We start from the raw sequence: 19245 nt of genomic DNA on the forward strand, positions 1-19245 counted from the left end.
ACGGATCTGATGGTACCCGGAATAGGCGTCTAGAAAAGACAATCTCTCACACCCCGGGGTCGAGTCGACTATTTGGTCGATGCGAGGGAGAGGAAAATGATCTTTCGGGCAGGCCCGATTGATATGTTTAAAATAAATGCACATGCGAAGTGACTTGTCCTTCTTGGGGACCATGACGACATTGGCGAGCCACTTGGAGTGGTAAATCTCTCAGATGAACTCGGCTGCTAAGAGCCGAGCCACCTCCTCGCCAATAGCTTTCTTCTTCTGGACGGCGGACTGTCGAAGATGTTCTTTCACAGGCTTGAATTTTGGGTCGACTTGTAGACGGTGCTCAGCCAGCTCTCTGGGAACTCCAGGCATGTCAGAGGGTTTCCATGCGAAGATGTCCCAGTTCTCACGGAGGAGCTGGACGAGCGCTTCTTCCTATTTGGAGTCGAGCGTCGTTGAGATGTGAGTCGGGGCAGCATTGGGGTCAGTCGGGTGAATGTGGGCTGGCTTTGTTTCGCCGGACGACTGAAAGGCTGATTCTGAAGCAGGCTTCTTGGCTCGCAACAATTCACTCGGATCGACAGTCTTCTGGTACTCTTGCAGCTCGACCACTGCCATCTGAGCATCAGCGATCTTTGAGCCTTTCTGAAAACACTCTTCTGCTTTCTTTCGATTGCCTGTAACAGTGATCACACCTCTAGGGCCAGGCATCTTCAGTTTGAGGTACACATTGTTGGGAAACGTAGTAATTTCAAAAAATTTCCTACGCACACGCAAGATCGTGGTGATGCATAGCAACGAGAGAGGAGAGTGTTGTCTACGTACCAACGCAGACCGACTGCGGAAGCGATCACACAACGTAGAGGAAGTAGTCGTACGTCTTCCCGATCCGACCGATCCAAGCACCGTTACTCCGGCACCTCCGAGTTCTTAGCACACGTACAGCTCGATGACAATCCCCGGGCTCTGATCCAGCAAAGCTTCAGGGAGGAGTTCCGTCAGCACGACGACGTGGTGACGATCTTGATGTTCTACCGACGCAGGGCTTCGCCTAAGCACTACAACGATATGATCGAGGTGGAATATGGTGGCAGGGGGCACCACACACGGCTAAGGAACAATCTCAATGATCAACTTGTGTGTCTAGAGGTGCCCCCTGCCCCCGTATATAAAGGATCCAAGGGGGAGGGCTGGCCGGCCAAGGAGGAGGGCGCAGGAGAGTCCTACTCCCTCTGGGAGTAGGATTCCCCCCCCCCCAATCCTAGTTGGAATAGGATTCCTCGGGGGGGGAGAGAGAGGGGGGGCCGGCCACCTCTCCTAGTCCTAATAGGACTAGGGGAGGGGGGAGGCGCGCAGCCACCTTGGGCTGCCCCTTTCTCCTTCCACTAAAGCCCACCAAGGCCCATTTAGCTCCCGGGGGGGGGGTTCCGGTAACCTCCCGGTACTCCGGTAAAATCCCGATTTCACCCGGAACACTTCCGATATCCAAACATAGGCTTCCAATATATCAATCTTTATGTCTCTACCATTTCGAGACTCCTCGTCATGTCCGTGATCACATCCGGGACTCCGAACAACCTTCGGTACATCAAAATGCATAAACTCATAATAATTGTCATCGTAACGTTAAGCGTGCGGACCCTACGGTTCGAGAACAATGTAGACATGACCGAGACACATCTCTGGTCAATAACCAATAGCGAGACCTGGATGCCCATATTGCTCCTACATATTCTACGAAGATCTTTATCAGTCAGACCGCATAACAACATACGTTGTTCCCTTTGTCATCGGTATGTTACTTGCCTGAGATTCGATCGTCGGTATCCAATACCTAGTTCAATCTCGTTACTGGCAAGTCTCTTTACTCGTTCTGTAATACATCATCCCGCAACTAACTCATTAATTGCAATGCTTGCAAGGCTTAAGTGATGTGCATTATCGAGAGGGCCCAGAGATACCTCTCCCACAATCGGATTGACAAATCCTAATCTCGAAATACACCAACCCAACACTACCATTGGAGACACCTGTAGAGCTCCTTTATAATCACCCAGTTACGTTGTGACGTTTGGTAGCACACAAAGTGTTCCTCCGGCAAACGGGAGTTGCATAATCTCATAGTCATAGGAACATGTATAAGTTATGAAGAAAGCAATAGCAACATACTAAACGATCGGGTGCTAAGCTAATGGAATGGGTCATGTCAATCAGATCATTCATCTAATGATGTGATCCCGTTAATCAAATAACAACTCTTTGTCCATGGTTAGGAAACATAACCATCTTTGATTAATGAACTAGTCAAGTAGAGGCATACTAGTGACACTCTGTTTGTCTATGTATTCACACATGTATTATGTTTCCGGTTAATACAATTCTAGCATGAATAATAAACATTTATCATGATATAAGGAAATAAATAATAACTTTATTATTGCCTCTAGGGCATATTTCCTTTAGTCTCCCACTTGCACTAGAGTCAATAATCTAGATCACATCACCATGTGATTAACATCGATAGTTCACATCATCATGTGATTAACACCCATAGTTCACATCGCCATGTGACCAACACCCAAAGGGTTTACTAAATTCAGTAATCTAGTTCACATCGCTATGTGATTAACACCCAAAGAGTACTAAGGTGTGATCATGTTTTGCTTGTGAGAGAATCTTAGTCAACGGGTATGCCACATTCAGATCCACATGTATTTTGCAAATTTCTATGTCAACAATGCTCTGCATGGAGCTACTCTAGCTAATTGCTCCCACTTTCAATATGTATCTAGACTGAGACTTAGAGTCATCTAGATTAGTGTCAAAACTTGCATCGGCGTAACCCTTTACGACGAACCTTTTTATCACGTCCATAATCGAGAAACATATCCTTATTTCACTAAGGATAATTCTGACCGCTGTCCAGTGATCTACTTCTAGATCACTATTGTACTCCCTTGCCAAATCAGTGCAGGGTATACAATAGATCTGGTATACAGCATGACATACTTTATAGAACCTATGGCCAAGGCATAGGGAATGACTTTCATTCTCTTTCTATCTTCTGTCGTGGTCGGGCTTTGAGTCTTACTCAACTTCACACCTTGTAATACAGGCAAGAACTCTTTCTTTGACTGCTCCATTTTGAACTACTTCAAAATCTTGTCAAGGTATGTACTCATTGAAAAAACTTATCAAGCGTCTTGATCTATCTCTATAGATCTTGAAGCTCAATATGTAAGCAGCTTCACCGAAGTCTTTCTTTGAAAAACTCCTTTCAAACACTCCTTTATGCTTTACAGAATAATTCTACATTATTTCCGATCAACAATATGTCATTCACATATACTTATCAGAAATGCTGTAGTGCTCCCACTCACTTTCTTGTGAATACAGGCTTCACCGCAAGTCTGTATAAACCTATATGCTTTGATCAACTCATCAAAGCGTATATTCCAACTCCGAGATGCTTGCACCAGTCCACAGTTGGATCGCTGGAGCTTGCACATTTTGTTAGTACCTTTCAGATTGTCAAAACCTTCTGGTTGCATCATATACAACTCTTCTTTAATAAATCCATTAAGGAATGCAGTTTTGTTTATCCATTTGCCAGATTTCATAAAATGCAGCAATTACTAACATGATTCGGACAGACTCAAGCATAGATACGAGTGAGAAACTCTCATCGTAGTCAACACCTTGAACTTGTCGAAAACCTTTTGCGACAATTCTAGCTTTGTAGATAGTAACACTACTATCAACGTCCGTCTTCCTCTTGAAGATCCATTTATTTTCTATGGCTTGCCGATCATCGGGCAAATCCATCAAAGTCCATACTTTGTTCTCATACATGGATCATATCTCAGATTTCATGGCCTCAAACCATTTTGCGGAATCTAGGCTCATCATCGCTTCCTCATAGTTCGCAAGTTCGTCATGGTCTAGTAACATGACTTCCAGAACAGGATTACCGTACCACTCTGGTGCGGATCTCACTCTGGTTTACCTACGAGATTCGGTAGTAACTTGATCTGAAGTTTCATGATCATCATCATTAGCTTCCTCACTAATTGGTGTAGGTGTCATAGAAATTGGTTTCTGTGATGTACTACTTTCCAATAAGGGAGAAGGTACAATTACCTTATCAAGTTTTCTATTTTCCTCCCACTCACTTCTTTCGAGAGAAACTCCTTCTCTAGAAAGTATCCATTCTCAGCAACGAATGTCTTGCCTTTGGATCTGTGATAAAAGGTGTACCCAACTGTTTCCTTTGGGTATCCTATGAAGACGCACTTCTCCGATTTGGGTTTGAGCTTATCAGGTTGAAACTTTTTCACATAAGCATTGCAACCTCAAACTTTTAAGAAACGACGGCTTAGGTTTCTTGCCAAACCATAGTTCATAAGCCGTCGTCTCAACGGATTTTGATGGTGCCCTATTTAACGTGAATGCAGCTGTCTCTAATGCATAACCCCAAAACGATGGTGGTAGATCGGTAAGGGACATCATAGATCGCACTATATCTAATAAAGTACGGTTATGACGTTTGGACACACCATTTTGCTGTGGTGTTCCAGGTGGCATGAATTTGTGAAACTATTCCACATTGTTTTAATTGAAGACCAAACTCGTAACTCAAATATTTGTCTCCGCGATCAGATCGTAGAAACCTTATTTTCTTGTCACGATGATTTTTCACTTCACTCTGAAATTCTTTGAACTTTTCAAATGTTTCAGACTTATGTTTCATGAAGTAGATATACCCATATCTGCTCAAATCATCTGTGAAGGTGAGAAAATAACGATAATCGCCGCGAGCCTTAACACTCATCGGATCGCATACATCAGTATGTATTATTTCCAATAACTTAGTTGCCCGCTCCATTGTTCCGGAGAACGGAGTTTTTAGTCATCTTGCCCATGAGGCACGGTTCGCAAGCATCAAGTGATTCATAATCAAGTGATTCCAAAAGCCCATCAGCATGGAGTTTCTTCATGCGCTTTACACCAATATGACCTAAACGGCAGTGCCACAAATAAGTTGCACTATCATTATTAACTTTGCATCTTTTGGTTTCAATATTATGATTATGTGTATTACTACGATCGAGGTCCAAGGAACTATTTTCATTGGGTGTGTAACCATATAAGGTTTTATTCATGTAAACAGAACAACAATTTATTCTCTTACTTAAATGAATAATCGTATTACAATAAACATGATCAAATCATATTCATGCTCAACGCAAACACCAAAAACACTTATTCAGGTTCAACACTAATCTCGAAAGTATAGGGAGTGTGCGATGATGATCATATCAATCTTGGAACCACTTCCAACACACATCGTCACTTCACCCTTAACTAGTCTCTGTTCATTCTGCAACTCCCGTTTCGAGTTACTAATCTTAGCAACTGATCCAGTATCAAATACTGAGGGGTTGCTATAAACACTAGTAAAGTACACATCAATAACATGTATATCAAATATACTTTTGTTCACTTTGCCATCCTTCTTATCTGCCAAATACTTGGGATAGTTCCGCTTCCAGTGACCAATCCCTTTGCAGTAGAAGCACTTTGCCTCAGGCTTAGGACCAGACTTGGGCTTCTTCACTTGAGCAGCAACTTGCTTGCCGTTCTTCTTGAAGTTCCCCTTCTTCCCTTTGCCTTTTCTTGAAACTAGTGGTCTTGTCAACCATCAACACTTGATGTTTTTCTTGATTTCTATCTTCGTTGATTTCAGTATCACGAAGAGCTTGGGAATTGTTTCTGTTATCCCTTGCATATTATAGTTCATCACGAAGTTCTACTAACTTTGGTGATGGTGACTAGAGAATTCTGTCAATCACTATCTCATCTGGAAGATTAACTTCCACTTGATTCAAGCGATTGTAGTACCCAGACAATCTGAGCACATGCTCACTAGTTGAGCGATTCTCCTCCATCTTTTAGCTATAGAACTTGTTGGAGACTTCATATCTCTCAACTCGGGTATTTGCTTGAAATATTAACTTCAACTCCTGGAACATCTCATATGGTCCATGACGTTCAAAAAACGTCTTTGAAGTCCCGATTCTAAGCCATTAAGCATGGTGCACTTAAACTATCAAGTAGTCATCATATTGAGCTAGCCAAACGTTCATAATGTCTGCATCTGCTCCTGCAATAGGTCTGTCACCTAGCGGTGCATCAAGGACATAATTCTTCTGTGCAGCAATGAGGATAAACCTCAGATCACGGATCCAATCCGCATCATTGCTACTAACATTTTTCAACACAATTTTCTCTAGGAACATATAAAAATAAACATATGAAAGCAACAACGCGAGCTATTGATCTACAACATAGATATGCTAATACTACCAGGACTAAGTTCATGATAAATTAAAGTTCAATTAATCACATTACTTAATAACTCCCACTTAGATAGACATCCCTCTAATCCTCTAAGTGATCACGTGATCCAAATCAACTAAACCATGTCCGATCATCACGTGAGATGGAGTAGTTTCATTGGTGAACATCGCTATGTTGATCATATCTACTATATGATTCACGCTCGACCTTTCGGTCTCCGTGTTCCGAGGCCATATCTGTATATGCTTGGCTCGTCAAGTATAACCCGAGTATTCTGCGTGTGCAACTGTTTTGCACCCTTTGTATTTGAACGTAGAGCCTATCACACCCGATCATCACGTGGTGTCTCAGCACGAAGAACTTTCGCAACGGTGCATACTCAGGAAGAACACTTCTTGATAATTTTAGTGAGAGATCATCTTATAATGCTACTGTCAATCAAAGCAAGATAAGATGCATAAAAGGGTAAACATCACATGCAATCAATATAAGTGATATGATATGGCCATCATCATCTTGTGCTTGTGATCTCCATCTCCGAAGCACCGTCATGATCACCATCGTCACCGGCGCGACACCTTGATCTCCATCGTAGCATCGTTGTCGTCTCGCCAATCTTATACTTCCACGACTATCGCTACCGCTTAGTGATAAAGTAAAGCATTACATCGCGATTGCATTGCATACAATAAAGCGACAACCATATGGCTCCTGCCAGTTGCCGATAACTTGGTTACAAAACATGATCATCTCATACAATAAAATTCAGCATCATGCCTTGACCATATCACATCACAACATGCCCTGCAAAAACAAGTTAGACATCCTCTACTTTGTTGTTGCAAGTTTTACGTGGCTGCTACGGGCTTAAGCAAGAACCAATCTCACCTACGCATCAAAACCACAACGATAGTTTGTCAAATAGACTCCGTTTTAACCTTCGCAAGGACCGAGCGTAGCCACACTTGGTTCAACTAAAGTTGGAGAGACAGTCGCCCGCAAGCCACCTGTGTGCAAAGCACGTCGGGGGAACCGGTCTCGCGTAAGCGTACGAGTAATGTTGGTCCGGGTCGTCTCGTCCAACAATACCGCTGAACCAAAGTATGACATGCTGGTAGGCAGTATGACTTATATCGTCCACAACTCACTTGTGTTCTACTCGTGCAAATCACATCAAACCATAAAACCAGGCTCGGATGCCACTGTTGGGAAACGTAGTAATTTCAAAAAAAATTCTACGCACACGCAAGATCGTGGTGATGCATAGCAACGAGAGAGGAGAGTGTTGTCTACGTACCAATGCAGACCGACTGCGGAAGCGATCACACAACATAGAGGAAGTAGTCGTACGTCTTCCCGATCCGACCGATCCAAGCACCGTTACTCCGGCACCTCCGAGTTCTTAGCACACGTACAGCTCGATGACAATCCCCGGGCTCCGATCCAGCAAAGATTCACGGAGCAGTTCCGTCAGCACGACGGCATGGTGATGATCTTGATGTTCTACCGATGCAGGGCTTCGCCTAAGCACTATAACGATATGATCGACGTGGAATATGGTGGCAGGGGGCACCTCACACGGCTAAGGAATAGATCACATGGATCAATTTGTGTGTCTAGAGGTGCCCCCTGCCTCCGTATATAAAGGAGTAGAGGGGGGAGGCTGGCCGGCCAAGGAGGAGGGCGCAGGAGAGTCCTACTCCCTCTGGGAATAGGATCCCCCCCCAATCCTATTTGGAATAGGATTCCTCGGGGGGGGGGGAAGAGAGAGAGGGGGGCCGGCCACCTCTCCTAGTCCTAATAGGACTAGGGGAGGGGGGAGGCGCGCAGCCACCTTGGGCTGCCCCTTTCTCCTTTCCACTAAAGCCCACCAAGGCCCATTTAGCTCCCGGGGGGGTTCCGGTAACCTCCCGGTACTCCGGTAAAATCCCGATTTCACCCGGAACACTTCCGATATCCAAACATAGGCTTCCAATATATCAATATTTATGTCTCGACCATTTCGAGACTCCTCGTCATGTCCGTGATCACATCCGGGACTCCGAACACCCTTCAGTACATCAAAATGCATAAACTCATAATAACTGTCGTCGTAATGTTAAGCGTGCGGACCCTACGGTTCGAGAACAATGTAGACATGACCGAGACACATCTCTGGTCAATAACCAATAGCGGGACCTGGATGCCCATATTGGCTCCTACATATTCTACGAAGATCTTTATCGGTCAGACCGCATAACAACATATGTTGTTCCCTTTGTCATCGGTATGTTACTTGCCCGAGATCGATCGTCGGTATCCAATACCTAGTTCAATCTCGTTACCGGAAAGTCTCTTTACTCGTTCTGTAATACATCATCCCGCAACTAACTCATTAGTTGCAATGCTTGCAAGGCTTAAGTGATGTGCATTACCGAGAGGGCCCAGAGATACCTCTCCGACGATCGGATTGACAAATCTTAATCTCGAAATACGCCAACCCAACATCTACCATTGGAGACACCTGTAGAGCTCCTTTATAATCACCTAGTTACGTTGTGACGTTTGGTAGCACACAAAGTGTTCCTCCGGCAAACGGGAGTTGCATAATCTCATAGTCATAGGAACATGTATAAGTTATGAAGAAAGCAATAGCAGCATACTAAACGATCGGGTGCTAAGCTAATGGAATGGGTCATGTCAATCAGATCATTCATCTAATGATGTGATCCCGTTAATCAAATAACAACTCTTTATCCATGGTTAGGAAACATAACCATCTTTGATTAACGAACTAGTCAAGTAGAGGCATACTAGTGACACTCTGTTTGTCTATGTATTCACACATGTATTATGTTTCCGGTTAATACAATTCTAGAATGAATAATAAACATTTATCATGATATAAGGAAATAAATAATAACTTTATTATTGCCTCTAGGGCATATTTCCTTCACACATAACACGGTCGAGCCATGAAGCGTGCATAAGCTGGCCTGCCCAAAATGGCATGATAAGCGCTTTGGAAGTCCACGACCTCGAATGTCAACTTTTCCTTGCGGTAATTCTTCGAATCACCGAAAACCACATCAAGAGCAATCTGGCCGAGTGATTCGGCTTTCTTCCCGGGAATGACTCCGTGGAAGCTCATGTTACTGGTATTGAGCCTGGACATCGGAATGCCCATCCCTTTTAATGTTTCTGCGTATAGTATGTTCAGGCCATTGCCACCATCCATCAGGACTTTGGTCAGTCGAGTGCCTTCGACAACTGGGTCGACCACCAAAGCTTGCCTCCCATGGGTGGCAATGTGCGTAGGGTGATCAGACTGGTCGAATGTGATGGCAGTCTGAGACCACTTCAGATAACTGGGCGTTGCCGGAGCAACCATATTCACCTCACGGTTAATGACTTTCAGTCGACTTTTGCTTTCGACATCAGCAAAAATCATCCGGGTGGAATTGACTTGGGGGAATCCATCATCACTATCTTCCTTGTCCTCAACTCTGTCCGACTCTTTTTCTTTATCTTTGGACTGCTTGCCCTGAAACTACTGGATCAGGAGCCGGCACTGTTGAGTGGTATGCTTTGGGTAAATAAGATTACCCTCTTCATCTTTCTTGGTGTGGATGTGACATGGCAGATCCAAAACATCATTTCCATCTTGATCCTTGACTTTTTTGGGTTTCCAGGGCCCCTTGGGTTTTCCCTTGAATTTTCCCTGGGTTACGGCCAGGGCCTCCCCAGGGGCAGCTGGCTCGGCCTTCCGCTTCTGTTTCCGACTGGAGTTTCCTCCGGTTTCTTGGGAGACTGCCTTGTGCTTGCCACTCCGGAGTCGATCTTCGTCTTCACCATTAGCGTATTTGGTGGCAATCTCCATCATCCGATTCAGAGACATCTCTCCAGTTCGTCCGACTTCAGATTCAATTCTCTGTACTTAACGCCTTCTTTAAAGGCACAAACTGCTTGATGATCTGGTACATTCTCAACTGTGTGATGCAATGTGATCCACCTCTGGATGTAATCCCTCAGAGTTTCATTCGGTTTCTGCACGCAAGACCGCAATTCTGTAAGGCCTGCAGGTCGCTTGCATGTTCCCTCAAAGGTTGTGACAAACACTCGGGAGAGGTCCTCCCAAGTGTAGATGCTGCTGGGTGCCAACTGATTTAGCCATGCTCTGGCTGAGCCCTCTAACATGAGAGGCAAATGCTTCATAGCCACCTCATCATTGCCACCGCCAATCTGTACAGCCACTCTGTAATCTTCAAGCCATGTGTCAGGTTTAGACTCATCGGTGAACTTGCTGACTCTCGTCGCCAACCTGAAGTTGGGAGGAATCACTGCGGCTCTGATGGCTCGACTGAAACACTCTGGCCCCGAAGCATGTACTCTGCTGCTGGCAGGCGCGTCTCTGTCGTGGCCTTTTCGATGATCTCTGTTCCTGTAAACCAGACCTTGAACGAGGATGGATCTCGCATCAAAGCCTGGGTCCCTAGGGCCGACTGGAATCCTCCGCCCAACACTATGAGGGCGTCTGTCATCTCGCTGTCGAGGCGCATACGACCCACTCCTCGGGGGAGGGGTTGGCACTCGACGTCGATCATCACGATCGAATCAGTGATCATAATGCTCATTTCTTCTGTACTGATCTTGCCGGTCTCCACGTCCCTCACGCCTCGGGGGCGATCTCGGGCTGTGAGCCGACTGGACTGTATCCGTTGCAATGGATCGACTGTGGATCCTATTCCGTGACTGAGAAACAGCGGAATTCTGGTTTCCCGCCGCCCGGAGCAACGCTCTGATCTACAACAAGCCCCTGCCAGCCTCAGACTGGGAGGGCTGAATCGATTCCGCTATACGGGCCGGGGCGGCCAAATTCTGAACTGGGGTTCGATATACCTGTGTCGGCGGGAAGAGCTGACGTCGACTGGACTCGGGAGCTCGCTGACGCGCCTTCTCGTCGAGTATTCTCTGGAGATTCTCCAGTCGAATGCGCTCGGCCAAGTTAGCCAAGCGCGCGTCCTCCAAGGCCCGGGCCTCGGGGGTTTCTCCGACGATAGGAGTGTGGAGTGCGTCCATGTTCCGGCGGCGAAGCTCCTCTCGCTGCAGTGACGTGAGAGGTTCGGGGAGATACTCATCGTGGGGATGCGACGGGTCGCCCCCACCTGCGCCTCCATCAGTGCGAGGGAAACCGGGAGGACTGTGTGTTCCATCGACCGCCAGAACCTCAGGCGCTGGGTCGCTGCTGTCGCACTCGGATGCGGTCTCCACGGAGCCAGTCGACAGGTCGAACAGGCCGTAGAGGGATTCGTCGGGATCGATTGCCGCGACTTGTGGGGCGGCCGACTGGCGAGCCACGGCGTGCCTCACCCACCTCTGAAGTCTCGACCGGCCGGAGCGCTTGCGCCGGTGGGAGATAGGGTGGGGAGGCGACACGGGGGCCGACTGATACTGGGTCGACGGCTGCCGCAGGAGGACGCCACGAACGCATGCGCGGAAGTGCGTCGCACCGCGGACGGGGAGCGCGTCGATGTCGAGCGGAGCCTCCTGAAGCCAAGCGGAGTCATCGGCGATGAACGTGAGCGCGCCGAGATGGATCTCGCAGCCCTCCACCAAAACTCCGCATGAAACCATGATCAAAGTGATCGGAAAAATCGCAACTTCTCCAACTAGGCGCTAAGATTCCGGCCCCACGGTGGGCGCCAACTGTCGTGGTTCTAACTCTGACAGTGATGTAGGGGGGTGTGTATGGAGAGGCTAGATCTCAGCTATGGAGAAGTTGTAAACACACCAGGATGTACGAGTTCAGGCCCTTCGCGGAGGAAGTAACAGCCCTACGTCTCGGTGCCCGGAGGCGGTCGATTGGATTATAGGCGTGTGAATAACAGGGGTGCGAACCCTTGTCTCGGAGGAGGGGGGTGGCTTATATAGAGTGCGCCAGGACCCCGGCCAGCCCACGTTACCAAGGGTTCAATGTACATTAAGGCGGGGCGTTACTGGTAACGCTGGTAATAAAGTGCTATGATGACCATAAAGACTACTCAATAGCCGACCGTTTGCCTGCGGAGTGACTTTAGATCTCCTGTCAGTCGAGTGGTTGGCTTCGTGGTCGAGTGGTAGCTTCCTGGTCGAGTGTCTTGAATCCGTTGAGTGGGATACCTTCAAGTCGATTGAAAGGTGACTTCTTCCAGGGATGTCCTTGGCTAGGGCTCTTAGGACAGGTCCATGCCCCTACCCTAGGTACATAGCTTCATCATGGGCCAGCTTCACTTCCGCGCCCTCCGAGCCATGTCCACAAAGCAAATGGTGCGTGGAATGCCCGTGATCGACCGTGTCGAGCAGTACTGTGATGGGTGCGCTCTTGGGAAGCAGCACCGCACACCGTTCCCGCAGTGCTTCGCATACCGCGCAGAGCGCGGACTAGAGCTCGTGCACACGGATCTCTGTGGCCCCATCGAGCCGACCACGCCAGGAGGTAACAAGTATTTCCTTCTGATCGTCGATGATTACAGCCGTTACATGTGGCTAGAGCTCTTGAGGTCCAAAGACGAAGCCTTTCAGTGCTTCAAGAAAGTCCAAGCGCAGGCCGAGGCCACCGGCAACTGCAAGCTGCGCGCGTTCCGATCGGACCACGGCGGCGAGTTCAATTCAGGGGAATTCAAGGCATACTGCGAGCAGCTGGGTGTCAAGCACTTTACGACCGCTCCCTACTCACCACAGCAGAACGGAGTTGTGGAGCGACGCAATCAAACGGTGGTCGAGATGGCGAGATGCATGATGAAGAGCATGGAGATGTCGGCGTTCTTCTGGGCCGAGGCGGTGCGGACCACGGTGTACGTACTCAACCGCGCTCCTACTCGAAGCCTGGAGGGTGTCACGCCGTATGAGGCGTGGCACGGCCGTAAACCCGCTGTGCATCATTTGCGCACATTTGGGTGCACGGTTCATGTCAAGCGCGTCGGCCCTGGAATCTCCAAGCTCAGCGATCGCTCGACTCCGATGGTTTTCATCGGGTATGAAAAGGGCTCCAAAGCTTATCGCGTCTACAACCCAACAAGCAAGAAAGTGCAGGTGACAAGGGATGTGGTGTTCGAGGAGTCAAGGCCGTGGGCGTGGCATGTGTCGGGCGCGGTGGTGGCGTACACTGCACCGACAACGTTCACCGTGGTTTACACCACAGACCCCGGCGTCCATGCAGTCGACCGCGGCACGCCTGGTTCCCCCAGCACGCCGCACTCTCCAACCACTCCCTCTACGCCTGCGTCGAGTGGCTCGCCCTCCGGCATGTCTACGCCTGGGGGGAGTGCGCTCGCGACACCATCGTCGTCCGAGACGTCCATGCCCGGGGGTAGCGCCCTTGGGACATCACAGTCCGAGCCGGTGACGCCTGATGGGGGTCGTGAGATCCGCTGGGCCACGCCGCTCACTCATGATGAGAACCGTCGTGATGTAGACACTCGCAACATCCCCTACCGGCGCCTCTTGTGCATCCTCGATGAAACAGAAGGGGATGCGGTACGAGAAGCCATGGAGCACTGTCTTCTCAGTGCGGAGGAACCAGCTGACATTGTTGAGGCCCTGGACAGCGCGTCCTGGAAACAAGCAATGGATGCAGAGATGGACGCGATCGTGGAGAGTGGCACCTGGCAACTCACCCCTCTACCTTGCGGGCACAAGCCGATCGGCCTCAAGTGGGTTTATAAGGTGAAACGCGACCCCGATGGGAACATTGTCAAGCACAAGGCCAGGCTGGTGGCCAAAGGCTACGCTCAACGGAAAGGCGTGGACTTTGAGGAAGTCTTCGCACCTGTGGCGCGAATGGAGACCGTGCGCCTCTTCCTCGCTCTCGCCGCGCACTCCGGATGGGAAGTTCATCATATGGATGTAAAGTCCGCTTTTCTGAATGGCGATCTGGCGGAGGAAGTGTACGTCATGCAGCCACCGGGGTATGTCGTCGCTGGGCGAGAGGGGGAGGTGCTGAAACTGAGCAAGGCTCTGTACGGGCTGCGACAGGCACCCAGATCTTGGTATGCTAAACTGGATGAAAGTCTCTGCGCACTTGGATTCAGAAGAAGCCCTCTGGAGCACGCAGTTTACCGGCACGGAGATGCTCGATCCTTTCTGCTTGTGGGAGTGTACGTCGATGATCTGATCATCACAGGTACTGATACAGAGCATATCGCAGAGTTCAAAGATCAAATGTTGAAGCTTTTCAAGATGAGTGACCTTGGTCTCCTAACCTACTACCTGGGGATCGAAGTAACTCAGTCCAAAGGAGAGATTACCTTGTGTCAGTGAGGATATGCAGAGAAGATCATTGAGCAGGCTGGGATGGCTGGATGCAATCGTTGTTACACCCCCATGGAGTGCAGACTGAAGCTGAAGAAAGAAGATGATGCAAAACCTTTTGATCCATCCCTCTACCGCAGCATAATTGGCAGTCTAAGGTATCTTGTACACTCAAGGCCAGATATCACACATGCTGTTGGAATTGTAAGCAGATTCATGGAAAAACCAACAAGCACACACTGGACAGCTGTTAAGCAAATCCTCAGGTATGTGCAAGGGACTTTGAGCTATGGATGCCGTTATGTGCGTGGAGGGAGTGGAGACATTTTGGGATACAGTGACAGCGATCATGCAGGAGACGTGGGAGATCGCAAGAGCACCTCGGGGCATATCTTCTTTCTCGGTAAGAATCCAATTACCTGGACCTCCCAGAAGCAGAAAGTGGTGGCGATTAGCTCGTGTGAGGCTGAGTATGTAGCAGCTGCTGCAGCAACCTGCCAAGCTCTCTGGCTTAGCAGACTGATCTCAGAGATGAAGGGAGTAGATCCAGGGAAGTTCAAACTTTTGATCGACAACAAGTCAGCCATTGCTTTGGCAAAGAATCCTGTCCATCACGATCGCAGTAAGCATATCGATGTGAAGTTCCACTTCATTAGAGATTGCATTGAGCAAGGACAGGTGGAGGTTGATCATGTTGGAACTGAACAGCAGCTTGCTGACATTCTGACCAAAGCTCTTGGGCGTGTGCGCTTTGTGGAGATGAGGCAGAAGATGGGCGTCAGTGAAATCATCAAATGCCAACAAGCTTAAGGGGGAGATTTGTTAGACTAAGCTAGTTGGGTGGCTGGGCAGTTCTAGTCGTAGTTTCTTTTCTGCTGAATAATGTGTGTGTGCATGGTGATGTGACCGGCGCATGCACGTAGGAGTAGGAGTGGTGTGCACTACACACGACCCTCACATTTTCTCTTTGTTTTTGTTTTTCTACCCTGGCTTTACTCCTAGTGGGACTTGGTCGCTGTGTGATGTGGTCGTGGGATGGCGCGGCCATCACGGATCATGGTGATCCCGCCGGGAGGTAGCGAGCTGGGGGTGGCTTCTGTAACAGAATAACCAGAGGAGAAGAGAACGCAGAAAAAGCTGCGAAGTTTGGCAGCGCAAACTCTCTCTCTCTCTTGCAAGTTCTTCTTCCTCTCTCACTCACGCTCGATCCGGCAACGACAACAACGTAGCCGGGCGATGCCGTCGTCCGCTAATTCTACAACCATGTGCCCCAGGAGCTACAACCGGCTCGCGGCAATGCTATAAGCATTCAAATGAGAGATGCAACGGGCGAAGCTGTGGTGGAAGGATGCTACAACCGTGCACCGTAGAAGCTACAACCATATTCGCCAGAGCTTCAACCGTCGGCGATGCTACATATGTGTATGCGGCGGCTGCTATCGGTGACGCCCGTCCCCGGCGAGGCTGCGGGAGCACACAGGACTTGCCTATGTTGGAACCGGCGATGGTGTAGGTTTCAACGGCGAAGACTGCTACCTGCTGTTTGCAGGAGTCCGTGAGCCATGGCAGCATAGAGTAGTTGTGCTTCAGGGATCAGGCTATGGTGATGCGCAAGCGGGTGACCACGCCTGCAGCGAGCCTGCACACCATACGGGGGAACCAACGCTGCTGCTGTGAGAGGAGGAGGTGCGGGGGGATTTTTCTTCGGTGACGATGCTAGACGAGGAAGACGACCAAATCAACAGGGGAAGCACATCGTGGGCGTTGGTGCATGTGGAATCCTATGGTCCTGGGGCGACCGGCCGAATTGTTGGGCCGGCGCCTAGCATCGGCCTTCCAAGAAGGTCATTCTCCTAGCTGCACATCATGCTGGATTGGTAAAACAGAAATGCGATGACATATGAAATGAAAGAAAGAACAAAGAAAGAAACCTCCTCCTCCCGCACCGCCCCCGCGTGGTGACGGGGAGGGGCCTTTGATCTGCGCCGCCGGTCGCCTCCTCCTGCCTCCCCCTCCCTCGCCGCCAGCGTAGCCTGATCAATGTCGTCGCCGGCAGGGCGTCCTCTTCCCCTCGCGTGATGGGGGGGCGCTGGTCGGCCTCTTCTACCCTGGGCGCCGCGGTGTGGCGACTCGCCACCGTGGGTGATGCGGTAGTGTGGAGGTTTTCGTGGCGGTGTCGACCCGGGGTGGCGGCCCTGGAAGGTGGTTGTCGGTGTCAAAACCGGCGGATCTCGGGTAGGGAGTCCCGAACTGTGCGTCTAGGCCGGATGGTAACAGGAGGCAGGGGACACGAAGTTTTACCCAGGTTCGGGCCCTCTCGATGGAGGTAAAACCCTACGTCCTGCTTGATTAATATTGATGATATGGGTAATACAAGAGTTGATCTACCACGAAATCAGAGAGGCTAAACCCTAAAAGCTAGCCTATGGTATGATTGTTGATGTGTATGTTGTCCTACGGACTAGAACCCTCCGGTTTATATAGACACCGGATAGGGTTAGGGTTACATAGAGTCGGTTACAATGGTAGGATATCTGAACATCCGTATCGCCAAGCTTGCCTTCCACGCCAAGGAAAATCCCTTCTGGACATGGGACGGAGACTTCAATCTTGTACCTTCATAGTCCAGGAGTCCGGCTGAAGGTATAGTTCGGCTATCCAAACACCCCCTAATCCAGGACTCCCTCAGTAGCCCCCGAACCAGGCTTCAATGACGATGAGTCCGGCGCGCAGATTGTCTTCAGCATTGCAAGGCGGGTTCTCCTCCAAGTTCCGTGTACCTGTTTGAATAAAGTCTGGTTTCTTGTAGATGTTGCGCTCCTTGGCTTCTACGCCCAATAATGGTCGTTTTCCACGTGTCAAACGAATATGAAAAGTCTGAGTGTTTTTACGTTCACACCCCTAGCCGTATAAATGAGTTGCCCTTTTTAAGGGGATGAGGATTTAGATCCAATCCACACCTTCTCCTCTCCACGAGTGTTCATCAGAGCGCATCCGACAAAGGTCCATTCCACCATGGCCAGCCGCCGCAACTCCTCCTCTCGCCCTCCTAGCCCTAAGCCTGGATATTGGGAGAGATGTTCTACTCCGCATAGCGAGCTAGTGACGCTTCAGACCCAGGGATTTCTCCCCCCGGCCTATATGGTCCCGGTCCGAGCCGGTCTTGCCGTCTACAATGGCGGAGAGCAAGCAGAGAATGCCCCTAATCCATCCAAAGGAGAGTGGGTGTGCCTTGTTCCTTACTTAATAAGGGGCCTCGGATTTCCCATCCACCCATTTCTCCGGGGGCTGTTGGAGTTCTACGGCCTCCAGCTACATCATCTCACGCCTCCCTCAGTATTGCATATCACGGGCTTTGTAGCCTTCTGCGAGCTGTTCTTGGGTATTGAAGCTCATTTCGGACTGTGGAAGGAGCTATTTTGTCTCGTGCCCCGTTCTAAGAAAGGGTCAATGTATCAAGTGGGCGGAGCCGAAGTATGGCGCATCGCCGGGACCGGATATCTGTCCGGAACCCCAAAGAAGGCGTCCGAAGACTGCCCTCGGAACGGTTCTATATAGAAGACGTCTCGCTGCCGGATCCTGTCCGGATCGGCCTCCTAGAGTTTGATAATGCTCCTTTAAAGAAGCGCCTAAGCTGGCGTCCACAGAGCCCTCAAAGGGAAAGTGACAGGGACATCGTTTATCTCATGGGCCGAATAAGATTGTTAGCCCATTCCGGACTAACCATGATCGGAGTTATGGCCGAATGCATCATGCGGGGGGTGCAGCCGCTTCAGTACAGAAGCCACCCCATGTGGGATTTCAACGGGGAGGACGACGCCACCCGCTACGGCCGTAAAGGGCCAGATTCAGTTGCCGCTCTATTAAAGATCTTGTCCACTTTGTACAAGGGAGAAGAGGAGGAATTTCTCCGCGTCAACCCACAGGGTGGATTCTCTATGCACAATCCCCCAAGCTGGGTAAGTGGTCGCATTTACTTGCTCATCCGTTTAGTGTTCCCATTGCTAAATACTTAGTCTGATGACTTCAACGTAGGAACTGCGCCGGGCCGTTAAGGACATAAGCAGCCCACCTCCACAACCCGAGGACTCAGGACGGTCTCTCGACCCGGCCTCTCAAGAGGATCCGGACATATCTGTGGAGCTGATTGATGGAGTGTTCCATCAATTGAGCGAGGACAATGCCCTGGTGGCCATTACGACCGATTACCCAGGGCTAATCCGAACACCCCAGGTACCTGAGACCGAAGTCCCTGTACCACGGACAGGGGTCCGTCCACGCGTGTTTAATTTCCTGATTGCAACCGAACTTGCAGGGAAGGTTTTTGAGGCAGAAGGCCGAACCTGCGGCGGCAAACCAACCAGGGGCCACAGGGCCCCATGGGCAGAAAAGAGGTGTAGTCCGGACCGAGGCATCAGCGCGAAGGTAAGGCACGCCCCTTTATCTCAGTTGTTATAACTTCGAGGCACATTTGACACTCGTGCCCTTTTCAGGACAAAGAGACCTCGCCGGACTATATCCGGAGAGGCTGCTAATCGCGCCTCCACCAGCCAGGCTCCAAAGCCCGGTCCGGGGCGGAAGCGAGCGCGAGGCGTGTGCCAGACGTTCCTCCGACGGAGGATGCGG

At 49.6% G+C, this 19245-nt stretch overlaps 1 pseudogene; it reads left to right on the forward strand.

Annotated features, from left to right (window-relative positions):
• Positions 1 to 14691: 14691 nt before the first annotated feature.
• Positions 14692 to 15989, forward strand: LOC147957245 (secreted RxLR effector protein 161 pseudogene; annotated as a pseudogene).
• The last annotated feature ends 3256 nt before the right edge of the window (positions 15990 to 19245 follow it).

The sequence above is a fragment of the Triticum urartu genome, chromosome 7A (genome assembly GCF_056163025.1).
Source record: "Triticum urartu cultivar PI428250 chromosome 7A, HENAU_Tu73, whole genome shotgun sequence".
In the NCBI taxonomy this organism is placed as follows: domain Eukaryota; kingdom Viridiplantae; phylum Streptophyta; class Magnoliopsida; order Poales; family Poaceae; genus Triticum; species Triticum urartu.